Below are 20907 nucleotides of genomic sequence, written 5' to 3' on the forward strand. Positions count from 1 at the left end.
TACTTCAAATTGTAATTTCATAAACTCGACTTGACTAAAAAAATTCAAGTTCAAATCGAGCTGTAAAATACAGCTCAAATAGTAACCCAAATAGCTCAAAATTTTTATTAATTAGTGGATTGATATTTAAGTTTAAGTCGAGTCCCTCGGCTCTGTATGATATATGTATACCACATATGAAAAAATATAAATAAATATATATGTATTGTATGTAGTTATAAAAAACCATTTAAATTAGAATCAAATAAGATCATAATATTATAAATATTTATAATTAAACTTAAACAGAAACTCAAAAATTCGACTCAACTCATCAACTTGAATAACTCAAATTTTTTTTACTTAATTCGACTTGCCTCGAAAGCTCAACCCTATGGCCAAATTTGTTAAGGGAAATGATTAAAAAGGTATCAACTCGTACATAATTTGCAAAGCCTAAATTAGTGAAATTTCAATGGATAATTAAAGGGAAAATTTATATATTTTCTAATTTTATTTATTTTATTTTTAAAATATTTTGTATATTTTTTACGATTTTATTTTCATAGTTCTTAACCATACTTCCCAATAATATAAGAGTAAACTACGCGTTTAATATATAAATGATCACTTTTGTGTCGTTTTTGTACTTAAATTTCATTTTTTTCAAAACAATATCTAATGTTTAATTTATGTTTCAATTTGATACCCGCCATTAAAAACTTAGCAGTGATTTTGATATGTCACCATAAAGTACTTCTATGTCATCATTGAAAAAAGTCTCACATCAGTAATTTTGTTACTTTTTGAACGGAATTAAATTGAAACATAAACTAAACGTTAGGTATGCTTTTGAAAAAAATAAAATAAAGTTAGGTATCAAAACAGAACAAAAATAATAATTTAGATAATAAATATGTAGTTTACCCATAATATAATCCACTTCAAAAATTTCTCATGGAAATAACACCGTATCTTCTCACTCCACAAAATAATCTCTAGTCACAGTGTTATTTTATTGATAATTATATATTATTTAAAATTTTCTACATACAATGACGCAAAACTCAGTCGATACGGTCACTTCAATTGCCTACAAATTATGTTGGCATTTATTTCTACTTATTGATTCCTTCGGCAATTTTATTATGAGAATGATGCGTCTTTTTCAGTGGTGAGTCACAACTCCAATCCATCACTCTTAGATTTTATGGCATTTCATTATTGTTTGGATCAAAGGAAAAAACAATCGGGATACGGTTGACCAAAAAAATCCCAGAAAATTTTATTTACATGCAAAAAAGGCTCGCCGCTCAAGGTATAGAGTTTATAAATATGCTTTTCAACCAAGAGAGTCCAGCCTTCAACAAAGCTGGACCTAGATGAAACTCCAAATCTCTGATAGTGTTCCATTTGAACTATCTTCTTTTCATTATTCTGTGTTGTTATTCTCTTTTTCTTTCTTTCACGGTGAGTTTGGAGGGTATCTGAGTTTGGTTTTATGCTCAAATGACGCTATTTTAAGCTTATTTTCTTCACTCATTTTCCCACTGATTATCAAGGAAAATTTAAGTTTTTGCAAATTTATCTCTTTTCTTCTTCTTGTAGATGAGTTGTGACTCGTGAGAGTATAATTCTTATTAAATTAATAAGCTTTTGTATCCATTTATTTGACCAATTAATATTCATTTGTTTGCTGCAGCTACAATATAGTAAATCCTATAGATTTCTGCAGTTGTCGAGTATCAAAGTAATATATAGCTTGGAAGCAGATCAATGGCCTCCGAAAATGGCTTCAACGGTGATAAAGATAATGACTTACATGCAGCCAGCGCATCGAATGGCCAGGAAGAGCCAGAGAAAGTCTCTAGCGTGAAGGGAGAAAAGCAAGATCCTGAGAGCACCAAAGGAGATGAGAAAACTAACACGGTTCCATTTTACAAGATGTTTTCATTTGCCGATTCTAAGGATATCTTGTTAATGATCATCGCCACAACCGTTGCCGCCGGTAATGGTCTATCTATGCCCCTTATGACAGTCTTGTTTGGGAATCTCATTGATTCTTTCGGGAACAACCAGAGTAATGGCAATGTGGTCGAAGCCGTCTCCAAGGTATATAGCATGTAGCATGAGCTTGGCTTGTAAGATTGTATCAATCAGTTCACATGGGGATTTATTAACTGAATTCTTAAAAAATCATAGGTTTCTTTTAGATATGTCTACCTGGCACTGGGGGCGGCGGTGGCGGCGTTTCTTCGTAATAAGACCTCTCCTTTAAATCGTATTGCTTGATTTATGATTACTTTGCAGTACTTAAAGCTTGGATTTTGTTTTTCAGAGGTGACTTGCTGGATGGTCACAGGTGAGAGACAAGCTGCACGAATTTGGGGCATGTACTTGAAAACCATATTGAGGCAAGATGTTGCTTTCTTTGATGTGGAAACAAACACAGGGGAAGTTGTTGGCAGAATTGCTGGGGACAGTTCTCATACAGGACGCCATGGGCGAAAAGGTATGTGAATACGACTATATTATCCTTGTCTTAAGTCCCGAGTTTTGACTCAACGTTTAGAATCCTTGTTGAGTAAAGTATTTTCATGGGAATCATCATTTACATGTAACCATGGAACATTCACATATTTTTCGCAGGTCGGGAAGTTTTTGCAGTTGATATCCACCTTCTTTGGAGGCTTCGTTATAGCGCTTGTCAAAGGATGGCTTCTTATCCTCGTCATGTTATCCTCTATCCCTCTAGTTGTACTATCTGGTGGAACTATAGCTATAATGATATCCAAGATGGCAACCCGTGGACAAAATGCTTATGCTAAAGCTGCTACTGTAGTTGAACAAACAATTGGTTCAATCCGACCTGTAAATTCCATATCGAAACTATTTGCAGTCATTGATTTTGCTTTTTCTTGTTGGTGGAAGTATATGACCAATCATTTGATTTGATTCCAGGTTGCGTCATTTACGGGGGGAAACGCAAGCTATGAACGATTACAACAAGTCACTCGTTACTGCTTATAAATCAGGCGTCCAGAAAGGTACTTGACGCCAGACAGAATAGTGATTATCCTGCAAGCGCTCCAACAGATGATTCACAAGAAAAAATTCGCCAAAAAAAAAAACTAGACTCTAGGGTTTAATAAAATATTATCAAATCAAATCATGCCAAAATCAGTCCACAAGCCGGACTGTTATAGCCAAAAATCGTCTTTATTCGAATTTTGCCAAAAATAGCAAAATCCCGAAAATCAGTCTAAATTGAAATTAGAAATAAAATAAGCAATCTCAAAAAAATCCGGCTTAAATCGGATTTAAATTGACTTCCTAATTGACAATCGAAATATTACCATAAATAGTAAAAAATATCTAAATCTAGTGATTCGGAAGGAAAAAGGGCAGAATTTGAGGTTGAAAAAAGGCCACATGGTAGCTCCATGTGTAGAGCGTGCGCGTCGAAAAGAGCTTTCCGGATTGGAGTCTTATGCGCGATTCTGACACATGTAGCCAAAGTTATGGCCAAAAGACTGAAGAACATGTCACAATCAATTCCCGCATTTGCAATGATGTGCCAATTCATGGTATCTCAACGCTATCAAGGTGCAATCTGACAGTCTAACATCATCTGTCTCGGATCTCCTGCATCAGTACTGCTGCAGGACTAAGTGTTGGTGTAGTTATGCTAATTGTATTCTCTAGTTATGCCTTGGCTGTCTGGTTTGGTGGGAAGATGATTTTGGAGAAAGGGTACACTGGCGGTCAAGTACTTAATGTGATTATGGCGTATTGACCGGTTCCATGTGCGTTTAAAATATGAATTCTGTCCATTTCTACTTTATGCATGCTTAGTAGGCTAAGTTCCTTGGTACTTACGGATGTTTCAGGTCCCTGGGGCAGGCATCTCCGTGCATGACTGCCTTTGCAGCTGGTCAGGCCGCAGCCTTTAAGATGTTTGAAACCATCAAAAGGAAACCAGAGATCGACACTTACGACATGAGTGGGAAGTGTTGGAGGACATTCGTGGGGATGTAGAACTGAAGGATGTTTATTTCAGTTACCCTGCCAGACCAGAGGAGCAAATTTTCAGTGGATTCTCTCTTTCTATTCCGAGCGGCACAACAACTGCCTTGGTTGGACAAAGTGGAAGTGGGAAATCGACTGTGATCAGTCTGATAGAGATTTTATGATCCACAAGTCGGTGAGGTTCTTATTGATGACATTAATCTCAAGGAATTCCAGCTTAGATGGATCCGGGGAAAGATTGGTCTTGTTAGTCAGGAACCAGTGTTGTTTACCTCAAGCATAAGGGATAATATTGCATATGGAAAAGAAGGTGCAACCACGGAAGAGATAAGAGCCGCAGCTGAACTTGCAAATGCTGCTAGGTTCATTGATAAACTACCTCAGGTTTTAATTTATAGTCCAATTAGTTCTATTTTATGCCTCCAGTACTTTTATTTGCGAATTGTACATTTTGATTTGCTTTTGAAGCTTCGGACTCCATGCATAGGGACTAGATACCATGGTTGGAGAGCATGGAACTCAGCTTTCTGGTGGACAGAAGCAGAGAGTGGCAATTGCAAGAGCAATTCTGAAGAACCCTCGAATTTTGCTTTTAGATGATGCTACAAGTGCACTCGATGCAGAATCCGAAAGAATCGTGCAAGAGGCGTTGGACAGGATAATGAGCAATAAGACTACTGTCATCGTTGCTCATCGTTTGAGTACCATTAGAAATGCAGATACCATTGCCGTAATTCATCAAGGAAAGATGGTTGAAAAAGGTAGGTTACAACCTATAGTCGTATATCTCAAGCTTTTGCGACTTGATCGGAAATGGAGCTATCTAATAGACATGTGTTATCAAGGGAAAGCATTTTTATTCGACTCACTAAACTGTTATTTTTCCTGCATACTATTAGCAGTGTCATGCTCCACAAATACATATTTTTTCACTGTCTGATAACATTTCTTCGAATCGTCCAGGGTCACATTCAGAACTACTCAAAGATCCTGAGGGAGCTTACTCTCAGCTTATTCATTTTCAAGAAGTAAATAAATGGAACATGTTGCAGATGTATCCGACATTACTGCAGAACCATTTAGACAATCAATCCTAAGAAGCCCATTGAAGCGATCAATCAGTAAGGGATCACCTAGAAATAGCAGCAGCAATTCTTTCTCAGAACCTTTTGGTTTACCTACTGAAATGAATGTCACTGATCCTGCAATGTTAGATACAGAAGACCCTGACCACCACCATTGAAACCGCCTCCAGAGGTTTCCATCCTCCGGCTTACCTCAACAAGCCGGAGATTCCTGTGATCTTAATTGGAACTATGTTTGCGGCTGCCTATGGTGTGATACTTCCGATTTTCGGTATCCTAATTTTCCGTATGATCAAAACATTTTATGAACCAGCTGGGTGTAAATTAATCCAACGAATCAGAGAAACATGTTTCGATAAAGTGGTCCGCATGGAAGTTGGTTGGTTTGATGAACCGGATAATTCAAGCGGTTCAATTGGCGCAAGGCTCTCGGCAGATGCAGCCTCGAGATGCACTAGCTTAGATGGTCTCAGCTTGGCATCGGCAATGGCTGGTGTGGTCATTGCTTTCGTTGCAAGCTGGCAGATGGTATTTATTATCCTAGCACTGATCCCTCTGGTTGGGATCAATGGATACATTCAAGCGAAATTCATTAAGGGATTTAGTGCAGATTCAAAAGTATGCTCGAATATTACTTCAATAATTGTGAAAAATAACATGCTTTTAAGAATATTATGATTTACAATTGTAAATATAAATGGTTGCAGATGACGTACGAGGAGGCAAGCCAAGCTGCTAATGATGCAGTGGGGAGTATTAGAACAGTTGCTTCCTTTTGTGCAGAGGAAAAGGTAATGCAACTCTATAAAAAGAAATCTGAGGGTCCGATGAAGACAGGGATAAGACAGGGTTTGATCAGTGGAACAGGATACGGACTTTCATTCTTCTTTTTGTTTTCCGTTTATGCGACAAGTTTCTATGGAGGAGCTCAACTTGTCGAGCACAGAAAGGCGATTTTTGCAGATGGTTTCCAAGTGAGTCCGTCATCTTGGTCCTTTCCTTTTCTTCCAAGGCATCATATTTCTTTGTATGTCCCTATGATTCTGAGGCTGTTAACGAAAACGGGTAAAGAAAACGAAAGAACACGAGAATTTTACGAGGTTCGGCAATGTGCTTACGTCCTCGGTGCCTAGGCGGCGCTAGAAGTTTTATTCAATGATGTTTTAGGTCTAGGTTACATCTCTATTTATAATAGAAAACCTTGGTACATAATTACAAAATCAACCCTGTACCATACCGCGGGGGCTGCGCCCCCACACCCCCAACCCACATAATTTGTAACCCCACAACGAGACTTTCTTTGTAAGTTTACTGGTATATTTATGAGCCATACCTAACAAATCTCCACCTTGGCGAATATCCTGCCCCTTGGAAACTTCAATGTGGGTTGGGTTACCTTGCTTCTTTAACAACTCGAAACATTCAACAAGTCCAAGCAATGCTTGAACTTGTCTGTCGTAACTGGCTTGGTGAACATATCAGCGGCATTCTCATCAGTATGTACCTTCTGAAACAAAACCTCTCCAGATGCAACCAACTCTCTGATCTTGTGGAACCTTACATCAATATGTTTAGTTCTAGCACGATACACCTGATTCTTAGCCAAGTGAATAGCACTTTGATTATCACAAAGCAACTGAACTCCACCTTGTTGAACACCCAACTCCTTCACTAAACCAGTAAGCCATAAAGCTTCTTTTGCAGCTTCAGCCGCTGCCATGTATTCAGCTTCAGTTGTAGATAGTGCCACGACAGATTGAACAGTAGACTTCCAGCAAATAGGCCCTCCACCAAGAGTAAACACATACCCTGTCGTAGATCTTCTATTATCCAAGTCACCTGCATAATCTGAATCCACATATCCTACAACCAAAGGATTATCCCGCTGACTCCCAAAAACAATTCCATGTCCCACAGTACCCTTTAAGTACCGAAAGATCCACTTGACTGCATCCCAATGTTGCTTACCAGGTTTAGACATGTACTTACAAACTTGACTAACAGCATGAGCTAAATCAGGACGTACATACCATCGCATACATCAAGCAGCCAACAGCATTAGAATACGGAACCTTTGCCATATTTTCAGCTTCCTTATCTGTCTTAGGGCACTGTTCTGATGAGAGCTTAAAGTGATTCGCCAATGGAGTGCTAACTGGTTTCGCGCCGCTCATCGCAAACCTTTCTAGCATTTCTCAACATAACCCCGTTGAGATAGCCGCAGTTTCCTTGAGTCTCTGTCCCTGCAAATTTCCATTCCAAGAATTTTCTTTGCAGCACCTAAATCTTTCATATCAAATTCCTGACTCAATAAAGTTTTCAAACTGATAACATCATCCATGTTCTTCGCAACAATCAACATATCATCAACATACAGTAATAGAAAAATAAAAGAACCATCATCAAGGCTCTTAACATAGACACAACAATCATACTCACATCGGTTGTAGCCAATCTTGATCATATAGGAGTCAAACCGTTTATACCACTGTCTCGGAGACTGTTTTAACCCGTACAAAGATTTCTTCAATCTGCAAACTAAATGCTCGTTTCCAGGTTGAGTGAAACCTTCAGGTTGCCGCATGTAGATCTGCTCCTCTAAATCACCATGCAAAAAAGCAGTTTTAACATCCATCTGCTCTAAATGCAAATCCCAACTAGCCACCAATGCAAGTACTGCTCGGATTGAAGTGTGCCTGACCACAGGAGAAAAGATTTCATCATAATCAACTCCTTTCTGCTGTGAAAAACCCTTCGCTACCAAACGAGCCTTGAACTTCTCCCCCTCTTTTTCTGTTACTGCTGGTTTCTTCTTATACACCCATTTGCAACCAATCGGCTTCTTACCCTCAGGAAGGGGAACTAACTCCCATGTGCGATTGTGATTCAAAGACTCCATCTCCTCAACCATGGCTGCCATCCACTTGTCGTTTTCCTGACTAGTAACGGCATCATGAAAAGTAACTGGATCATCACTGCTAACAGTAAGTGCAAAAGATACCAAGTCTTCAAAACCCAATCTGTTCGGAGGCTTTATATTCGTCCGTCTCACCCTGTCTCTGGCGAGACTATAATCCTGCAAATCATCCGTAGTGGAACCACCAGAAGTCGGTTGAGAAGTTTCTGGTTTCTCAACTGGAAACTGCTCGAAATCTACCACTGTCGTGTCTTGCTTCTGCTGCAACATAGACTGTTCATCAAAAACGACATCTCTACTAATCACAACTTTCTTCGCAACTGGATCCCAGAACTTGAATCCTTTGACACCTTTCTTGTAACCCAGAAAAATGCACTCCTTCGATTTTGCATCAAGTTTGGATCTCTCATCAGCAGGTACATGCACATAAGCAGGACAACCAAAAATCCGTAAGTTATCAAAATTAACATCATGACCAGTCCATACCTCTTCTGCAACTTTCCCAGCCAGCGATGCCCTTGGTGATCTGTTGATAAGGTAACACGCCATGTTAACAGCCTCAGCCCAGAAGTGTTTGGAAAGCCCCGCATTCAACCGCAAACATCTGGCTCTTTCATTCAACGACCTGTTCATTCGTTCCGCAACACCATTCTGTTGTGGTGTCTTGCGCACTGTAAAATGCCTCTGAATCCCATGCTCCTTACAGAATTGTAGGAACTGTGAATCTGTGTACTCCGTACCATTATCAGACCGCAAACACTTGATTTTTCGTCCTGTTGGTTTTCTACCTCAGCTTTCCACAACTTGAACTTCTCAAAAACTTCAGATTTCTGTTTCAAAAAATACACCCAAACTTTCCGTGAAAAATCATCAATAAAAGTAACATAGTACCTAGATCCACCCAAAGACGATGTCGTGGAAGGCCCCCATACATCAGAATGCACATAATCAAGAATCCCTTGAGTTGTGTGCTTCGCAGTCTTGAAACGGACTTTAGTCTGTTTACCAAGAACACAATACTTGCAAAAATCGAGCTTACAGCTTTTGACACCATGCAACAAGTTTCTCTTGTGTAATTCTGCCATACCACGTTCACTAAGATGAGCAAGGCGCATATGCCACAATTTTGTCGTATCATCACAGGACTCAACAGAGTGAACTCCACCTGCAACGGTACTCCCTAACAATCTGTAGATATTCCCTGCAGTCATCTTGCCTTTCATCACAGTCAATGCTCCTTTAACAATCCGAATGGTTTCCCTATCCTCGTCAGCCTTAGGGATAAAACCATTCTTGTGCAAAGTGCCCAAGGAAATCAAATTCTTCTTCAAGTCTGGGATATGTCGAACACCACTCAACGTCCGAACGGAGCCATCGTGCATCTTAATTCTGACATCACCAATACCAACAATATTGCAACATCGATCATCACCCAAATAAACCGAACCAGAATTAACCGGCCTGTATGTCGAAAACCATTCCCTATTTGGCGTGATGTGATAAGAACATCCAGAATCAAGAATCCAAGCATCCGTCAATTGTGTCGTTGAAATAGAAAGCATATCACCCTCACTGCAATCAGAAGTATCATCCTCGACCACGTTCACAGACTTGGATGAGCCATCACGCTTCTCATCGGTCTGCTTTTTCAACTTCGGACAGTTTCGCTTCATATGTCCCGCCTCCTTGCACTTGTAACAGTGAATCGTCTTCTTATCCCTGGATTTGGATCTGGAATTCCGCTTCCCGGACCCTGCCTTCTCTGGCTTCCGTCCACGATCTCGATTACCCTTGACATATAAGCTATCGGCTTGAGAGCTTTCCCCTGCATTCTGCTTCCGCTGGTTGTGAGCCAACAAGGCTGCAGTAATCTCCTCAACGTTGATAGTCTCTTTCCCATATGTAAGAGTAGTCACCATGTGTTCGTAAGAGGAAGGCAACGAACACAACAGAATCATCGCTCTATCTTCATCTTCAATTTTCACATCAAGCCGAGCCAGATCAGAAACGATTTGATTGAAGACATTCACGTGTTGCGCCAAATCGTGATCGTCCTGCATCTTCAGCCCATACAGCCGCTGCTTCAGATACAGTTTTGTCGTTAAGGATTTGGACATAAACTGACTTTCCAACTTCCTCCAAATTTCGTCTGGAGACGATAGATGCATGACGTGATACATGACCTCGTCCGCCAAGCATAATCGTATGGTTCCTGCCGCTCGCTGCTGCAATTCTTCCCAATCTTCCTCATCCATCGACGCCGGCTTTGTAGGTCGCAAAGCCTTCAAGATCCCTTGCTGCGCCAATAGATCCTTCACCCTCGTTTGCCATAATCCGAAGTTACCCTGACCATCGAATTTCGCGACTTCGAATTTTGCTCCTGACATCTGATACCAATTGTTGACGAAAACGGGTAAAGAAAACGAAAGAACACGAGAATTTTACGAGGTTCGGCAATGTGCTTACGTCCTCGGTGCCTAGGCGGCGCTAGAAGTTTTATTCAATGATGTTTTAGGTCTAGGTTACATCTCTATTTATAATAGAAAACCCTGGTACATAATTACAAAATCAACCCTGTACCATACCGCGGGGGCTGCGCCCCCACACCCCCAACCCACATAATTTGTAACCCCACAACGAGACTTTCTTTGTAAGTTTACTGGTATATTTATGAGCCATACCTAACAGAGGCCAATATCTATTTTGCAGGTTTTCTTAGATTTAACCATGGCAGCTGTTGGAATTTCTCAATCAAGTTGCTTTGCTCCCGATTCCAACAAAGCCAAGATCGCTGCTGCTTCCATATTTGCAATTATCAACCGCGAGTCTAAGGTAGACCCGAGCGATGAATCTAGGAGGACACTAGAAAATGTGAAGGGAAATATTGAGCTTCGTCATGTCAGTTTTAAGTATCCATCAAGGCCAGATATTAAGATCTTCCAAGACTTGAGCTTGTCTATTCATGCTGGCAAGGTATTGATCCTGCTGCCATATCAAACTCACAAACACTTCACTTATCAACATAATTGTAGACACTAAAATCAAATGAATATCAATCTTTTCGTTTCGTTCATACCGTTGCCCTGATTGGAGAAAGCAGGAGCGGGAAATCCACAATAATCTCATTATTGCAAAGATTTTATGATCCCGAGTCCGGAGTTATCACTCTTGATGGAGTCGAAATCGAAACGCTCCAATTGAAATGGCTGAGGCAACAGATGGGACTTGTGAGCCAGGAACCTGTTTTGTTTAACTATACAATCCGTGCCAACATTGCATACGGAAAGGGAGGAAATACAACCGAGGCAGAAATTGTAGCTGCATCAGAGTTGGCCAATGCTCACAAGTTCATCAGTTCATTAAAGAGGTTAGATACAGGTTGGCAAATATGCTTGACTAATGACTGGTTACTGATCTTTTCACTTATAATCCAGGGTTATGACACCATCGTCGGAGAGCGAGGACTTCAATTGTCGGGGGGACAGAAGCAATGTGTTGCCATAGCACGAGCCATCGTTAAAAGTCCAAAGATACTTCTCTTAGACGAGGCGGCGAGCGCATTGGATGCTGAATCAGAGAAAGTTGTTCAGGATGCACTAGATAAAGTCACGGTGAACCGCACAACAGTCGTGGTTGCTCATAGACTATCCACAATCAAGAATGCAGATGCCATCGCCGTGGTTAAAAATGGCCTTATTGTAGAGCAAGGAAAGCATGAAACTTTGATGAACATCAAAGACGGCGTCTATGCTTCATTGGTGCAACTTCTCATGACTGCTTCCACTTCGCAGAAGTCATAACACAGGAATAATACTTATAGATGTTGGAACTCAAATTGTACACTTATACAATATCACCCTTCAAAGATGATGCAAAACTTTTGAGTTCAGCTCAGCTTAAATTATATACTTACACAAGAATTTGCAGGGTAATTTTTTAATAGAATATTTCATGATTAATACCCAGAGGCAGGTGCTTGTCTCATCAAGCATAATCCGTGACCCATTGTTTGTCCGTTCCTTTGAATCCCACTATGGAATTATGAAAAAGATGGGATAGCTTTTTTATATTATTATTATTATTGATACGATACACATCTTAGGCAGCAAGAAAGAGTTGAGTTTTATATGATAAACTGTTATGAACCAAGAAACTATGCCATCTGATTTGAGTGGGTTACCGAATCGGGGTAAATCTCAGGTGAAGCTTGAACAGGACGACGTGTTCCTTTTCCTCTAACCCCGCACAAGGTAATACTGGCAGCGACAAAAGCAAATTAGCAACTTTTTGGGTTTCCTTGCACTTGAGGGCCAAGGCAAACTGATCTTTCATTGTTGAATTTTCCTAGCAAATTAGCAACTTTTTTTGAGTTTAGACTTCAATACATCTAGACGGACGCCATTTCTTTCCTTCACGGATTTTCCTTCTTGGAATGCAAGCGATTAAAATAGTCCCCAGAAAAGGAATTGTTAGGACCAGTGATCATGACATATTACGGCTTTAAAATTCTGGTTTCAGCTTTCGTTGATGGGAAAACATGGTCATGATATTCCAGGGATGGAAAAACAGAAAACGAAGAATTTAAAAGCATATCAAATAATTGCAAAGCGAAATCACAAATCAATTATTGTATGAAAATGAAGAAAAAACGTATTGGTTACAAGAACCCTAAATTGTTTATTCCTCGGATAGCAAGGAAAGTTGTCTTTTGTCTTTATGGTGTCATTCTGTTTGATTATTTCGCCTTCTCTGCGTTATCTCCTTTGCCTCGTAGGTAGCTGAAGTTCAGTTTTTTTTTTTTTGGATACTTCTTTTTTATTAGATAGAGATATATTAAAATATCGAGACTCAAATTCACACAAGATAGTATAATATGAACATCATTGATCACACGACCTATTAACGGATCAGTTTTCTTTGAATACTTTACTTTTCAGTGGCAATAATTGGTGCAATATCCTTGGCAGCTTGATACTGTTTCATCAAATATTATATTTAATGCTTTAGCCAATGGGTGGTTGATAAGATTTTTGCTTCTGTCATTGTTTTAGCCAATGGGATTTTCGATGGACAGTCAATTTTGATTTTCAATTTCTTGTCAGTTAAACAATTTAAACTTCGTAGTGTACCTTATTAATTATAAAGAATGGCGAGCCTGGTGCTATCCATTAAATGCTGTCTTAGTCATTGAAAAGTTTTGTAAGACTACAAAAGCTGAAAGCTCATAGATTTATGAGTCCTTCCATTCCCCAACTGCATACCTTATATTCTTAGTTCCATTTTTCAAGAGAATGCCTTAGGTTTATATGATATTTTCACTTCACTAACCATCATTACTCCTTGCAGACAAAATACAAGTTCTATAGCTTTTGAAGTAAAATACAAGTTGTATAGCTTTTGAAGTAAAATACAAGTTGTATAGCTTTTGAAGTAATTAAGGATCAAATCTTAGGTGTCACACGATGACCATTGAGAACAGCTTCTATGGCGACTCTGGCTTGAATGAGGCAAGCGTGTCGAAAAGTTGCTTAGTTCCGCAGAAAGACGGTGGCATGAACAGGGGAGATCGAAACCTCGAGACGCCCGAAGGAGATGAGAAGACTAACAAAGTTCCTTTTTTAAAACTATTTGCATTTGCTGATCCAACAGATATTCTGTTAATGATTGCTGGCACAACTGGTGCCATTGGAAATGGTATAAGTATGCCCCTCATGACAATATTGTTCGGGGAGCTTACGGACTCTTTTGGACAAAACCAAAACAACAATGAGGTGGTCAATGCGGTTAGGTAACAATTTCTCATGAACTTGATTTACTAGGTTGGTTGTTGCTAATACAAGTGCATGTAACTTTCCATTCATTCACTGGATTTTAGTTTCTAAGATTATGGTTTGTTGGTGTTGTTAGGTTGCTCTGAACTTTGTCTACCTAGGCGTAGGGGATGTGGTGTCGGGATTTCTCCGTAAGTGCATCATGCAAAATCTCTGCTAGACGTTTTATTTAAGGCAGTTTTCGTTATGCATTAAGAAACAGAGAAGCCTGTGTGTTATCATTTTGCAGAAGTAACTTGCTGGATGGTCACAGGAGAGAGACAAGCTGCAAGAATAAGGAGCTTGTACTTGAAAACCATACACAGACTAGATATTGCCTTCTTTGATTTGGAAACAAACTCGGGAGAGGTTGTCGGGAGGATGTCTGGTGGGCGAGAAGGTATAATGATACTAATACTGTGTGTGTCTGTGTGGCATCTAGACTAAGTTCCATTTTCACCTTGTCTGTGTAATAATGGAGATGTCCGCTTGATTTTTGGAGGTTGGGAAATTTTTACAGTTGATATCCATGTTCATTGGAGGATTTGTTGTGGCATTTATCAGAGGATGGCTTCTTACACTTGTGATGTTGTCCTCTCTGCCTCTTCTCGTGATTGCCGGTGCGGCAGTGTCCCTCATTGTAGCCAACACAGCATCCCAAGGACAGAATGCTTATGCAAAATCAGCAGCTGTTGTTAAACAGGCAATCGGTTCAATCCGAACTGTAGGTATTACAGCCAGAAATTTACTCGGCATATTGTTTACTTTTTTTCCTTGGATTTATAAAAAAAAATATGACTGCCTTTTTATCTGATACCAGGTTACATCATTTACTGGTGAAAAGCAAGCCATGAGCGATTACGACAAGTTTCTCGTTAGCGCCTACAGATCAGGTGTTTACCAAGGATTTGTTTCCGGAATAGGCCTTGGACTGATCATGTTGGTTGTTTTCTGCAGTTATGCATTGGCTGTATGGTTTGGTGGGAGGATGATTCTGGAAAATGGTTACACTGGTGGTGAAGTAGTCAGTGTTATCGTTGCTATAATTATTTTGCTAGAAGAGGGTTCATTTTCTCATTTCCCTTACATAATTCAGGTCCCTAGGGAAGGCATCTCCCTGTGTGAATGCATTTGCTTCTGGTCAAGCAGCAGCATTTAAGATGTTTGAAACTATTAAAAGGAAGCCTGAGATAGTGTTATGTTTCTGCTGGAAAAGGGAGATTAAAGAAGGAGAATAGAAGAACGGAGATAAAGAATAGAAGAAAAAACGGAGATAAAGAAGAGAAGAGAGGTTCAAGAGAATCCAAAAATGCATTCATTCAAATCATGAGGTAAGCTCAATACAGTACATTGCTTTATATCTTTACATTGTACCAACCCTATCCCATTAATCAGCTGGCAATATAGTTGTATCTAACATTTTGATTCCCTTGCAGGTGTTGTTGGGTGCTGATGGCGTGACTCCCTTCACTGGTGGCAATACCAATCTCCTCCCTTAATCTTGTTTCCAATTTCTCCAATGCTCCTACGTCTTCTCCGATTTCTGTATCTCTCATGATCATGACAATAACCCTCCATGAAAGGATCCTTCTCCCCAAGGGTCAAAACCTAATAATTGTACCTTAAGCACAATATAGTTTACTCCAATGACGTTTTCCAACCTTAAGTTCATCCACTGCAGCTGATTATACTTCTTCTCCCTATGTTTGTCAAACTTCATAGGTGATTGGACCTTTAATTGTCTTTTATGTCCAAACTTGAAAGACTCCAATGTGGTAATGCGTTGATCTTCAAATTCTTTTTTCAACAAACTATCATAATTCACTATTTGCACCTTTGAGGACTCATACAACAAGTTATATGCTACTAACCCCATGCAATGTAAAACGATGTAGGTACCATAGAACCTTGTTGCAAGCTTTAAACTCTTTCGAAGAGCAAGTGAAGTTTGATAGTAGGACTGGAATTTGAGGTAAGCTCTGATCCCCTGTGTTGTAATTGTTCCAAGAAATTTAATCTCCACATACTCTTTGACTCTTACTTTTTCTTTGATGCCTCTAGTGTTAGCTTCCCCTTTTGTTATGATATTCCCCCTCCTTCAAATGATCATTGTCTCCAAGGATCAAACACTTTCTGCTTTACAAATATTTGCATCGCATTTTGTTTCCTAAAAGGCTCAACATTAGGTATATACCCAATTGTGCACAAGATGCAATTTTGCCACTAACACCCCAAGAATTCTTATCACATTTATACCATGCCCTGTAGTAGCATCGACAACAGTACCTTTTAAGTTCACACTCAACCGAGTGATGAAATTGATGTTGTCCACATCATGCCATTCTACTCCTGATGACATACTTTTTCTTTTAATTGTGTAGAGTATACTTGGGTGTAATTCATATTTATGTTCTCCATGTCTACGAAAAATGTTAGCGTCAGAACCAAAAAAAGTAAATAACTCCATTATCTGCTACAATTAAAACATAATTGCCTCTAGTAGTAATTAGAACCATAGAACCAACTTTCTCAAGCATTTCAACTCGTTTATGGTTTGATTGGTTTTGAGTTTCACTATGACTAAACATGACCCAAAACTTATCGGAACATCATCGTGATTCAGTGAAAACCGAGCAAACATAACCTGCTTTAAAATGACAATTTGCTTTCTGTTGTATACATACAATTATGTGTCAAACACCTCTTCCTCTGGTTCTTTGAATTCAAAAGAGATACCACTCTCCGATGGTACAATGCAAGGCTTAGAGTAAAACAAAAATTTACTAATTTATGGCTTTGAAGAACACTCTGTTGCACAACACTCCTTCATAACATTGTATCTAGGTCAACTATTATGATAGCAACCGTTTTCGCTTTATTTTGAGTGGTGTCATTCCTAATCCAAAAGTGTATGTTATACACACAAGAACCAATCTTGCTATGTGCAATATTTAAGGCAATAAATTTTTGAAGCCCGGGATTTTGATCAACTCCCTGAATTGCAAGAAGATCTCTTATGACTAGTCTTAAATGTAGTATTGCATCTTATAGTCTACCACTTACGCGTGACTTGGAAAAATTCACATGTGTATGTAGTAACCCATTCTTTTGCAACCAACAAAACAAATGTTAGCCTACAATAAAAACAAATAACCTTTTCAGTCACACTCAATTTCATAGCAATTTGAATCCTACTCCATCCCATCAACAAAAGACGAAACACAAAAGGATCAAAATTTTCAACATGTTCATTGACATCCCTAAACATCTTAGAATAAATTTCTCTAAACGCGATGGAACTAGATAGTTGAAATTATTTGAGTTACCCACAGAAAAATAAACTATGAAGAGAGTAAAAGTAGCAATTTGAATTGATGTAAGAAAACCTGACTTCTCAAACCGTGGAACAACTCTTAATGGTTGCTTCACATGGCATTCACGCTGCAAGAACTTAATAGCAAGAACATCAAAAGAGGCAATTGCAATTGAAATGGCGTATGCTCCAAAGTTGTCTGCTAGAAACTCTGTCAAGATAATGATTGTATCCAAAACAACATTTTCTTCTGTTATAGGAAGATCAAAACCAAACAATGAACGTTTTCCACTTGGTTCAGATATTAGCCATTCCAGTTTTTGTTCTTCAGACCACTTACGGTCGGAACCAATTTTCAAGTGTTGGGTACTAGTGATGGATGGAATTGCATCAATTACTCGTGTTGGTATTTTATCAAACACTTGACACCCATCATTTATGCCTTCGATTGCCACAAGTAACATCGACTCAGTTTTAGGGTTGTTTTGGTCTTGCTCTGCCATCTTCCCTGTCAAGACCCTTAGAATCTGAACGAAATAGCACTTATTCTTTGTAATCCTTGTCTTTAGTTACTGATATTAGTTCACTAGCTTTGATAATTCGTCAATCTGGTTTTGAATCACAGAAAGTGCAGAGGATTCAACCATTGTTTTGTCAAGAGTTGTGGCTCTGGATACCATTTGTTATGTTTATGCTGGAAAAAGAAGATCAACGAAGGAGAATAAAAGAACGGAGATAAGGAAGAGAAGAGAAATAAAGAAGAGAAGAGAGGTTCAAGAGAATCCAAAAATGCATTCATTCAAATCATGAGGAAAGCCCTACTCAGTACATTATTTTATATACTTACATTGTACCAATCCTATCCCATTTATCAGCTGGCAATACAGCTGTAGCTAACATTTTGATTCCCTTATAGGTGATGCTGGGTGTTGCTGGCGTGACTCTCTTCACTGCTTGTAGTACCAATCTCTCAATTGAAATTTCTAACCCTATTTCCAATTTTTCTAATTCTTTTCCGTCTTCTCCGATTTTTGTATCTCTCGTGATCATGACAGATAGATGCTTATGACACAAATGGGAAAATATTGAAGGACATTCGAGGGGATATCGATTTGAAGGATGTTTGTTTCAGTTATCCAGCAAGACCGGATGAGCAAATTTTCAGTGGATTCTCTCTTTCCATTCGCAGTGGCACTAAAGCTGCTCTGGTTGGACAAAGTGGAAGCGGGAAATCAACTGTCATCAGTCTCATAGAGAGATTTTATGATCCACAATCCGGTGAAGTCCTTATCGATGGCATCAAGTCCTAGAATGTCGTTAGAGAGAGATTTTATGATCCACAATCCGGTGAAGTCCTTATCTATGGCACCAAGTCCTAGAATGTCGTTGGAGAAATCTATCAGTAGAGGTTCTTCTAGAGCAGGAAGTATATCTACAGGACGGAATGTCACCGATAATCTGTTGGCCGATGCAAAAGCTCCTCCTACAGTACCACCAGTACAGGCTTCGGAAGTCTCAATTCATCGGCTTGCATCTCTCAATACGCCGGAGATTCCTGTGCTGCTACTTGGAACTATAGCTTCAGTTGTCAATGGATTAATCCTTCCTGTTTATGCACTACTCCTTTCTGAGGTCATCAAAACCTTTTACAAACCACCTAATGAACTTCGAACGGATTCAAGATTCTGGGCACTGATATTTATGGCCCTTGGCTTGGCCTCATTATTGGCATATCCAGCAGAAACATACCTCTTTTCTGTTGCTGGATGTAAACTAATCCAGCGAGTAAGATCAATGTGTTTTCAGAAAGTGATTCACATGGAGGTCGGTTGGTTTGATGAACCCGAGCACTCAAGTGGTTCACTTGGAGCAAGGCTCTCGGCAGATGCAGCAACATTACGTGCTCTAGTTGGAGATGCACTAAGCAAAATTGTTCAAAGTATTGTATCAGCCATTGCAGGTTTGGTCATTGATTTCATTGCAAGTTGGCAGTTGGCTTTGATCGTCCTCACACTTTTCCGCTCATAGGGATCGACGGGTACATTCAAGTGAAATTCATGAAGGGATTTAGTGCAGATGCAAAGGTGTGCCTAAAGCTAATGACCTGCAATCTATTCCTGCACCTTGTTTAACACTATGAACTCCAAGGTGGAAATGGTAATCGCATACCACACATTTATATAAATTCTTCATAGAGTGAAAACTGTATGCTTTTAACAATACAATTTATCTTAATGCAAGTCTAATTGTCTGCACACGATGTACGAGGAAGCAAGCCAAGTTGCGAATGATGCAGTCGGGGGTATAAGAACAATTGCTTCCTTCTGCGCTGAGGAGAAAGTGATGCGTCTTTACAAAAGGAAATGCCAACACCCGAAGAAGACGGAGATAAGGCAGGGTTTGATCAGCGGAATAGGATTCGGGCTGTCGTCCTTCTTAATGTATTCTGTTTATGCGACAAGTTTCTATGTCGGAGCTCAACTTGTGGAGCATGATCATGCTACTTTCTCAGATGTTTTTCAAGTAACTCTTCTTTCTCGTTCGAATTATCTCGTAAACCTTTTATGAGACTACCGAAATTCTTTCAAAATGTTTAATTGATAATGAAATTAATATCCATCCCCCAGGTTTTCTTTGCTTTGACGATAGCATCTATTGCAATCAGTCAATATAGCACTTTTGGCTCTGATTCCAACAAAGCAAAGACAGCCGCAGCTTCCATATTCGCAATTATCGATTGGAGGTCTAAGATTTCTAATGTGACGACTCAGGGGTGATATTAGAAAATGTGAAAGGCGAAATCGAGCTTTCTAATGTGAGCTTTAAGTATCCATTAAGTCCAGACATTCAAATTTTCCAAGACTTATGCTTGGCTATTCCTGCTGGCAAGGTAAATCATCCATTGCATTCTGAGCTTAATCTCTTTCAACTTTCAGCATACTTCACAAAATTGATCTTATAGGGTCTAACTTTTCATGATGTGATTCTCTTGTCTCAGACAATTGCTTTAGTTGGAGAAAGCGGCTGTGGAAAGTAGACCGTGATCGCACTATGGCAGAGATTTTATGATCTAGATTCAGGTCTTATTACACTAGATGGAGTTGAAATACAAAAGCTGCAATTAAAATGGTTGAGGCAACAAATGGGACTTGTAAGCTAAGAACCTGTTTTGTTCAACGACACCATACGTGCCAACATCGCATACGGAAAGGGAGGGAATGCAACCAAGGCCGAAGTTTTAGCTGCATCAGAGCTCGCCAATGCTCACAACTTCATTAGTGGTCTACAACAGGTGAGAAATTCTAAAGCATTGCGCTAGCTAGCTTCATGAATGAGTAAAAAATTTCTCCTAACCTTTGTTTCAATTCATATTACAGGATTATGATACCGTAGTAAGGGAGAGGGGGGTTCAATTGTCAGGTGGGCAGAAGCAGCGAGTAGCGATCGCACGAGCCATAAGAGTCCAAAGATATTACTCTTTGATGAAGCCATAAGTGCATTGGATGCTGAATCAGAACAAGTGGTTCAGGAAGAACTAGACCGAGTCATGGTGAACCGCACGACTGTTGTCGTTGCGCATTGGTTGTCAACAATCAAGAAGGCAGATGTTATTGCAGTGCTTAGAATGGGGTTATTGTGGGGTTATTGTGGAGAAAGGAAAGCATGAGACCTTGATAAACATCAAAGACGGTTTCTACGCTTCCTTGGTGGCACTTCACATGACTGCTTCATCATCATAAAGGACTAAAATAGGAACTTTCTTATTCTTTGTGT

At 39.5% G+C, this 20907-nt stretch overlaps 2 pseudogenes; both read left to right on the top strand.

Moving 5' to 3' along the window:
- Positions 1-1755: 1755 nt before the first annotated feature.
- LOC120136347 lies at positions 1756-11900 on the top strand (annotated as a pseudogene).
- Positions 11901-13472: 1572 nt separating this feature from the next.
- On the top strand, positions 13473-20905 carry LOC120136374 (annotated as a pseudogene).
- The last annotated feature ends 2 nt before the right edge of the window (positions 20906-20907 follow it).

Source organism: Hibiscus syriacus, unplaced genomic scaffold (genome assembly GCF_006381635.1).
Source record: "Hibiscus syriacus cultivar Baekdansim isolate YM2019G1 unplaced genomic scaffold, ASM638163v2 tig00110627_pilon, whole genome shotgun sequence".
Classification (NCBI taxonomy): Eukaryota; Viridiplantae; Streptophyta; class Magnoliopsida; order Malvales; family Malvaceae; genus Hibiscus; species Hibiscus syriacus.